We start from the raw sequence: 9,479 nt of genomic DNA on the forward strand, positions 1-9,479 counted from the left end.
ATATTGGCCAAAAATGTTGGCTAATCCAAATATCGGTCGGTTTTTTTTTTCTTTTATTCTAGTTTTTGATGTTAATATATTTCAAATGTCCTTGTATAAGTTAGCTATTAGTGAGTTAAATCAGAACAGTATAAACTCCTCCTGTGTGAAACCTGGCCAGTAAAGCCCACTGTGACTCCTCTGATAGAGAAAGTCAAAGACCCACGTTACACTCACTCGTGTAAACTCTCATGCAGTGGAGGTGCGTAAGTAGCAATGAAAACATAGATTTACTGACGTGACTTCAACAGTCACATCGGGACAAACATGTGATGAAAAGGTTTGACAAAGTGAAATAACACTCATCCAGATAACTTTCACGTCACTGTGATTTCTTTGGAAGACGCTCGTGCTCGTATTTCTGCGCGCAGAGCTCCGCACGGTGAGAGTGCGCAGTTAAGAAAACAAACATGTAAGCTCGGTGTTTCAGTTAAAACACAACATGAGAGGATAAAGACATGAAGACACTGACCTGGAACAGTCCCACAGAGTAAACCCGAACAGTGTTGGTGTTATAGTCCGACAGAGAGTCCTGTGAGGAGCTCGGTGCTGCTGTTACAGAGGGAACTACTGAGTGGAAACACGGTGGGTCTGTCGGTCGGTCGCTTTCTGTCGCCTCCTCCTCCTCCTCCTCGTCCTCCTCCTCTTCCTCTCTTTCCCATTTACATGTCAACAGAGCTGTTGTCAGACTGTCAACACCACAGGAGGAAGACTACTGTACAACTTTCACCTTAAACCACATTCACTGTGCTCAGATGTCTTTGACGGAGGAGAGAGCAGAGACTCGACGTCCCAAATAGTTTGTTGTCGTTCAGGAGCTGTTAAGATTTAATGTTACAGCCCAATAAAGTCATAAAAGAGGGAGGCGATTAGGGCTGTTCTTAGTTTTTATATAACCACTTAGTGTTGTCACTAATAAGACTAATTACACAAGTAAATTAATGAAAGTACAGCCTTTATTTCTGATACTAAAATTAACACACAAGCCCAATTAAAGCTCCAGTAGGGAGTTTTATATGGAATACCAAATGTAACCCAAAAAGTAAAATTTTGAATTGCGCACACAAGAAAATAACTTGGGCAAACAATATAGTTTTATCATGCTACACTCATTGTGTGCATATAAGATATTAAATTGTTGCACAGATTAATATTAGATTATATTAAGGGTACAAGTTATTTTCGTGTGCACGCAAGAAATATAACTGGGAAACACAATTTAAAAATAGATACATTTTGGGGGCTCTTTAGTTTTATAACCCACAAAAGCAACAAGACCAACATGGAGAAGACTGCTTAATTTTGAATAGCTATTTTCAAAATTTAAAATTGCTGCAGCAGGGTTAAGCCTGATCTATACTTCTGCGTAGTGCTCACGTTCCCGTTCACCAATGCTGTGTAGGAGCGACACAAAATTATAGACCAGGCTTAAAGGTGTCAAAATAAGTGATTTACTGAACACTACTAACCAAATAGCCTTTGTTTTACATTTTCCATGGCAAAGATTTTGTTGAATGTTTTGAATGTTAAAATAAAGCACAATGAGATTCTTTATTAGAAACACCACCTTCACATGTACAGTATCAGCAAAGATTGTTTTGTCCACAGGGGGTGCCAGTATCATCACATAACTAAAGTTCGTCACAGGATCTTCTTAACGCAAACGTTCCTACATTTTTTTTTTTTATCAGTATGGACGATTAAGTAGAATATTTTTGCCGTTTGTTTCATAGAAATGTTTTTCCACACTTTACTGTAGAATCAGCCTGAATACTTACTGTAAGAATGCCAACAAGTCAAAATGCAAATCCTATCTCCCTTTCATTTGAAACTTTGCAAAGAGACAGCTAAGCATTCTTAAATTAGGATATTTTCTAATAATTCTGTTTTGTAGCTGTCTCAAAGTTAAACTTTTGAGTATGAATGAGTCATTTCTAGTGCAAACTGGTGTCAATTAGGACAAAGTTTGTACCTGAAGAGTTCCAATCTCAGTTTTTTTTTAAGCTTTGGAAAGGTCCAGTCACCCTGCCAAAGCTCAGATAACCCCCGATGACCTGATGACATCATCAGAGTCATTTTCTCAAGCTTTAAAAAGTTCCCCCGAGGCTGCAGAGGACACTACCAACACGACGAGAAACACTCCCTCTGAGCAGCACAAGTCTTAAAGTCTGAAACCTGAGTCTAAGCTTGTTCTGCAGTTTGTAATAGTATGAAAAGAGCTGCACTTTGTTAAAGAATTATATTTTCTTTTTTGCGTTGCCTCAACACTGATTCATGTACAAGAAAGGACCACAGAACCTGATTCTTAACTTTCTGAAGCCTCTGGGAAACAAGAGGTCAAGAGGGTCAGACCAGATCATGTTTGTACATTTTCACTTCAAAGAGGTCAGCACAGCTCACTCTGAAGAGGGTGAAGATGTGATTATATCTGAACGGTTGTCTAAGCCCGTGACAAAGCTACTTTACTGAAACTACACTCTTAGGATTAAAGAGAACAAGTGAGGCTTGTTTCCTGCTTTGGTTCCAGGTAGAACTTGTGGAATTGTTCCACCATGTACTTCCAACATAGAGTATAGTTTTATACCAATGGTGAAATAGCCATCAAAACATCAACAAGAGGTTCCACAAAAAACATCCATCCAGGGGGTTCTGAGGGGAATCCTTCAGAGCAGTTTCTACAGAGAACCTTTTTAAAGTTTTTTAAAGTTAGGGGGCTCTATAAGATAACATTGATAGTGTTTTTATCTTTATCTATCTTTAGCTGCCTTGAAGAACCCCACTGAGTTCAGCACTCTTAACAATAGGTTTTCTAACTAGAACCACAGAGGGTTCTTTGGCTTGTTTATACAGGGAAACCTTTTTTGCCTCATTGTAGAAACTTAATAAAGCCTCTACATGGAGTAAACATAAAGAACATTACACCGAGTACCATCCAGGAGAGGTTCCACCTTGAACCCTCTGAGGTGGTCCAAAGATACCCCCTCCATGGCTGAATGGTTCCACCATGAAACCCTCTTTTGTGGTTCTCTCCTGAACCATTCATCCTAACATGAGCCAAAAAGAACCTGTGAAGGTATGATTGCAGCCCGATCCTGCAGACGTATGGATGTCGGGACTCGTTGGCTGTTTAATTTGTTGTGTGAAATAGTTAACATCAATCTAGACCACTTCTGGGACGAATCCCGACCTCCTGACAGGAAGTGGAGCATGCTTGATATTTCTTGTCCACCTCTTACGATTGTTCTGTCACGTCAGTAAGGTTGACCAATGAGAGCACTAAGTGCTCTGCAAGTCACAAGTGTAAATGAAGAACATGGTGAAGTGAGAGAGGAGTGGTGAAGTCGGTGCTGGGAGTTAAACAATGAGACGGAGGAAAAGTTTGTCAAGCTGTGGCAACAACATCCCTGCCTTTATGATCTGTCGTAGAGGGACGACCACGACGAACTGAGAGAAGAGACAGCAAATGCACTTCAGCAACCCGTGAGTAACCGCTGTTAGCATAGCCTTGTGTCGTCTAGCATAGCCCCTCTTCCTTCTAACGTCATCATATGAGTCGCGATGATTGGTCAGGTACCACTGTGAAGTCTTTCATCTCTGTCGGTTAATCCCAGCACCGACCTCATGGCTCTGTGATCACCCAGAGCCTGTTCTAAAAGGAACCCCATCATATTTTAAAGGTTCAATCCTTAACTCTGATGACAAGAGGGTTATCATCATCGATCAATCCCCAATAAATGAGTATCTTGGAGACCTCTGGTCTGGTTCTAGTGGACAGTTTCCCTCAAGATGTCCCTCTATGAGTTCTAGAGAAAGGTTCTTCAGACAAAATCCCCAGAGGCATTTCAAAGTCGAACCATTACCTGTTGAAGAGTTCTCCAGGGAACCTCACCGTGGAGTTTCTGATTTGGTACCTTTTAAAATCTGTAACCCTGTATTTGAGACTCTGAGTACCACCCTCTAAAGGGGAACCGAACCGTAAATAAAAACATCCCTCCAGGAACCAAACTGGGTTTATTCTAAAGAGACAAGCTGAAGACGTCGGCAGTGTATAATTTCAGGGAGCAGTGACACTCAGAGATGTCGTAAAAGAAACCTTCATTCAGTTGACGTCTGAGTTCCTGTCCTGTCAGTCATCCTCCTGGCCCTGTATCTACAGTGCCTGCCTGGAGCTATAGAGGACTGACTGTCTTTTGGAGGGAGGGTGTGTCCACAGTGACCTGGATGTCTCCCTCCTTTCTCCTCGTACGTCTCTTCTTCTGCTGTCAGCTTGAGACAGCATTTACAAAGACTGGAATGAGACACTCGAGATCCTCGGACTGTATGTCATGAAATCTTTGATTCCGGATTCCTCTGTTGACGCCGACTCACTTTCTTCAGGTGTAGGAAAAAAACAAAAGCATTGTCTGATCCGGTGAGTCAGAGGAACGGGAGAGGATCCAAATTGTGCAGCGCTGACCTCAGGGCTTGAGCTGATGTATCCATAATGCACAGAGGCACAGAGTCAAACATACAGGATGCTTACCAGATTTCATGTTGGTAGGATGAGACTGAAGTTGAACATGTGATCAGGGCGGGGTCTAGAGACAGATTTACTGATAATGTTTCAACACCAGGGAAACATGTGAAATCACAGCTGGTTAGGTTTTATGCTCCATCGGTAGAAAAAACAAAACAAAGCAACTCAAATGCAACCTGAGCAGGTTTTAAGAGGTAGCTGGTCTGTGAGACTCACTCCCACAGATTCCAAACATCCCTGAAACCTGATCAGGTGACCTCCTGACCCGCAGCTCAGACACAAAGCTCAGGTGATTTGTCGGCTGATGTCAGCGGCTTAAACTCCGTCACAGTAACCTCTCGGTTTTCTCGTCCACTAGGGGTAGTCCCGTTAAGGTGTTTTCGTGTCTCTCCTCTCAGATTCCAGAGCAGGAACCTGATCCTCCATGACGTCGTCGCCCTCTGAGTGTTGCCAGAGGAAAGCTGTGTTGTGTTTCTGCAGGACTGAAGGTAACGTCATCTTCTGTGGAATGCGATTCATGATGCGGCCTCTTCTGTTGGTCAACAAAACTCACAGAGAGTTTAGAAATGGATGAAACATGAGGAGGACAGAGAGCTGCATGAGAACATCCGATTTTAAGAGGTGTTGTGTCATGAGTTGATCTTGTTTAGTTTTGTATTTTCCTGGTTTTGTGTTTTTAGTCTTTTCCTTTTTTTGTCGATCATGCCTTGGGTCTTCTTCTTAGTCATTATTGTGGTTTTGTTTTGTGTATTTCAGTTGCCTTTCCCTGTGTTCTTGTCTTGTGTTCTTGTATCCCTTGTTTATGTATTTTCACTTCTTAGTTCAGTCTCCAATGTTTCTTGTTTTATTTTGAAGTTCTTGATGGGTCTGGTTTAGTTTTACTTCCTGCCCTCACCTGTTTCTCTCTAGTTTGATTACACTCATCAGTTTCACCTGTGTCTGTTATCACACCTGTGTTGATTACCGTGTACTTAGTTTCTCTGTTTCAGTTCATTGAGTGTCTCACCTGTGTCCTGCTGTTCTTCATGTTCTCCAGTGTTTCTCGTGGATTTAGATGTATGTACTTTTTTCTTTTATCTCTTTTGTTTATTAAACCTTTTTTTTAATCCAAGTTTTTGGTTCCCTTTCTTTGTTTTCTTCAAATCTTGACATGTCTCTCACACTGAGACTGCTTCACCTCAGATCTGACCCAGTGTTTTTGTCCCATTACAAGTCAAAATGTTGTATTATTTTTAAAGTAACCTGAGGAATCCAATGAAACATCTTATTTCAAGATATTACAGACAAAAAACAGATTTGAAATGTATGATTTAGTCAAGAAACTTGCTGAGAAAATGTTTGCTGCATTAGCAGCCATTTTTACTCACTAATGTTAAAGTCCTTTCTTTGTGATACCTTGAAATAATTTGTTACATCCTTACTTGCCAGGTCAGTGTGGCTTCTTGCAGGTGTAATAAGACATACTTTGGTTAATAAATCCATCAATCTATCAAGCTCTATTTATATAGCACCTTTCAGACACACAGAACATCTACTTACAGCTGAGCCTGTCATCGAGTCACTAAACCAAATGAATGTTATTTATTTTGGTCAGTGATTAAAGAGGAACAAAAGTCTAATGTCTCAGTGTTTACGAGTTAATCTTGTTGTGATTCATGGAAGAAATGAACAAGTTGTTTGAATCACATGCCTTTTTGTGCCTTTTGGCATCCCATAGTTAATCTCCCATTCCTGATGCCACTGTGGTGGAAAATCAAAACACCACTGGGCTTTTGAACGGTGCATTTCACCTCAACATAATCCCAGACGGCTCAGTTAACAAGTCAAAAGTAATCTGCACTTTGTGTCAAACAGAATTAAAATATCATGAAGTACTCTGAGTTTGAGCGACCACCTACGAGCTCAGCATACAGGAGCAGCTAATCAGACTGATGTCAAAAAGCAACCACATCACAAGAGCCTGCAGAGAACTATACTGCAGTGTAAAAATCACCAGCAGATGAAACAAAACTACAGCGCTGCTTAATGGGAGGTGACTGATAAAGACTTTGGTCTAAGAGAAGTCCTCAGGTTGACATGCTGTATATATAGCTTACACATATAGGAAACAGAGAAAGCAACAAACTGGGACTCCTAAAAAGTGCAGAAGCTGTCACATTATCCAGGGATCACTGGGTGTCAGTGAGTAATCAAAGTTATCAAAGAATAACTGCACACCACACTGACACTGATTGGATATGTTGTACATGCACACCTGCATACTTCTTGATACAGGAACGCATGAATATGCCTGCTTCATAATAAAACTCATGTATGTTTACTTTCAGAAGTGCACATATGAAATAAATGGTTTAATACTTTTCTCTAGTGCAGGGATTCCCAAACTTTTCAGCCTGCGACCCCCAAAGCATAGCTGCCAAAGACTTGCGACCCCCACAGTCCTTCAAAGTGATTTAATGTGGCTTCATTTAGCTGGTCTGCAGAAAATGAGCCTACCTATATGAACATGTGTCTCTGTTTCCTGTGCTGTTATGAATTAACCTACTGCTACTGATTCTGTTGATAATTAACTGTTCACTAACCCTAAACTTTGGAGACATCTGGCAAAAAGTAAGGCAGAAAACTCATTACATATTATATTTTCAAGGATTTATTTCAAGTTAGCTACTATTTTTGTCCATATTTTTTACTATAATGGAAAAAATTAACTATTTTTAGATGACTTAAAAAAAACATTCTGGAAGACATCTCACGACACCCCATTTGTGTTGTGTGATACCCCAGGGGGTCCCGACCCACACTTTGGGAACCCCTGCTCTAGTAGAAATGTATTAATTTTATTTTAAATGTTTACCTCTGACTGCTTTCAGCCTGAAGAGGTTTGCTACCACACGGCGCCATCTTGTGGTGACATCTGTAAATACAGCTAGATTATTTTCTTTTATCTGATCTGATTATTTTATCTGTTGTGCTTTCAGAAGAGAACATTTTGGAAGTCCTCCACAAATAAATGTCCATGACAAACTGAAGAAGAAGCAACATCTCAGAAACAGGTAGAATATAATGTTTGGAGCATCCAAATAGAGCATGCAAAGATTTTGGCATCTGCATGCAGAGGTTGAAGTAACAAAGTAGCTTCTACTTAACTTTATCACACTCTGTATCCTCTCTCACATTCTAAGCCACATTTCTGTTTCCTACGTCACATCGTGATCTTCATCTCTGCTCCAGGTGGCCTCAGATCCTCCCATATATCCTCCTCTATGATCCTGATCCCACTTCTAATCAACCCTGCATTTACCTGGACTTTCCATGCCCATCTGCTCACCTGGCTCATCTTTTTCTCACCAAAATGATTTCACTATGGTTCATTGGTTTGTTTGTCAGTGTCTGTTTTGCTTTGAAATGACTTTTAAAGTTTTGTCTGTTCATCTTTAAGGGCCTGTCTAAAATATCTTTCAATAAATCATTAATAAAAATAGTATTTTTCTGTCTGCATTTAAGTTATTCCTCTGCTGCCTGCAAAGTTAACTCTGACACAGTGTTTTTTTTATTTCTAGGGAAATTTTAGTGGGAAAAATGTAGTTTTTATTCCTCTACATTTATCAAACATCTTTAGTTGCAGGTTGTGTTACAAAGAAAACGTTCATACAAAGGACAAATGGAAAAGATTTGAACACTTGAGACTTGGAAAATAGGGATCTGCATTCAAAAAGAAAATACTTCATCCCAGTTCATCACTTATTAGTTACAGACTCTCTTACTCTGTTACTCTGTCTACTCTCTATACTACAGATCTCTACTCTGAGATGTTTGGACTCAGGGTTGTAGGACATGATGCAGTATTATTGTTCATCCTCTGCCTGCCTCTTGGATTTAAGGTAAAACCCAAACCCTCTCAAAGGTTTCAAAGCTCATACAGAATAAAAACAGTGTGAGGAGAAACTTCCTGGACAAGGTATCCGTATGGAGAGAAAGTTGAATCATCTAAGGGCCCGTGACTGCACAGGACAGTGAACCTGTGGGGCCCAGTGGGTTTTTTTATTTTTCGACGTGCCCCTCATCTGAATCAAAAAGTCCTGAAGGATTTCCATCTTTCACTCCTGAAACATCAAAAGAAAAATGATAGATTTATAAATCTATAAAAAGTTTGGGCCTTTTTTTGGACTTCTAGAATTTCAAAGTCTTGTTGGATATTTGTCCGTCACTTAGGGACGACTGTGGCTCAGTTGTAGAGTCAGCTGTCTCTCAATCGAAAGGTCTGGGGTTTGATCCCAGGTCCTGCTGTCTACATGCAGAAGTGTGATGGTGCTCTGCCATCAGTGTGTGAATGTGACTTGTAAGGGATAATGTGTGGTTAGCAGGTATTTATGGGATATAGAATCCCGACAGGGTGGACAAGACCCCTCTGCTTTAGTCTTGTCCACCCTTTAGGGTCTTCGGAAGGATCTTGTAGGGATTCTAATTCTGAGAAAATGTGGACTTAACATTATTGTCACTGACTTTGCTGAGTGGGTGGCCTGAACTTTGGTGAGTACAGGTTTCTCTTTGTCATGGAGTGGGATGGAAGTTTTGTATTATTTGTACCTCTTATATGTTGGGAAATGTGCATCTACTGTGTCTTTTCAAATCAGGCCGCGTTGCTGATAATGATAAAAGTTAGTCTAACTGAATCAGGGGCTGACATCTTTAATGTGTAACCCTCCATAAAGCATCTGTGCTTTTCTTTCACTGAGTGTTTCATGCTTATAAACATACAGTGAAGCTACCTTTAGTCCAAAGCTGTCAGAATTTTAATAAGGAGATCAGGGTGTGGTGGTTGGATGAATGTGCATTTACTCTGTGGTTCACTTATTGGCTGGTTTGGACGAGCGCTGCACCGTGTGTCTCTTCAGAGTTTCAAGCTGTTTGGAGTGGTTGCGTG

General features: G+C 40.6%; 1 protein-coding gene and 1 long non-coding RNA gene across 4 annotated transcripts in view; one reads left to right on the forward strand and one right to left on the reverse strand.

The window, feature by feature from the left end:
* Positions 1-658, reverse strand: part of ankrd6b (ankyrin repeat domain 6b) — a 70,657-nt gene extending 69,999 nt beyond the window's left edge. For both annotated transcript variants that reach the window (XM_034699635.1, XM_034699634.1), the window contains exon 1: positions 512-658. The gene's annotated coding sequence lies outside the window, so the exon portion shown is untranslated. The remainder of the gene's footprint in view (positions 1-511) is intronic.
* Positions 380-7,994, forward strand: LOC117824203. 2 transcript variants are annotated; one of them, XR_004633543.1, is made up of 4 exons: positions 380-624; positions 4,954-5,611; positions 7,534-7,608; positions 7,787-7,994. It is a non-coding gene; the product is annotated as an uncharacterized LOC117824203 (long non-coding RNA). The 2 variants fall into 2 exon arrangements; XR_004633542.1 differs by lacking the exon at positions 380-624 and having other exon boundaries at positions 3,307-5,611.
* Positions 7,995-9,479: the final 1,485 nt, after the last annotated feature.

Source organism: Notolabrus celidotus, chromosome 13, assembly GCF_009762535.1.
Source record: "Notolabrus celidotus isolate fNotCel1 chromosome 13, fNotCel1.pri, whole genome shotgun sequence".
Classification (NCBI taxonomy): Eukaryota; Metazoa; Chordata; class Actinopteri; order Labriformes; family Labridae; genus Notolabrus; species Notolabrus celidotus.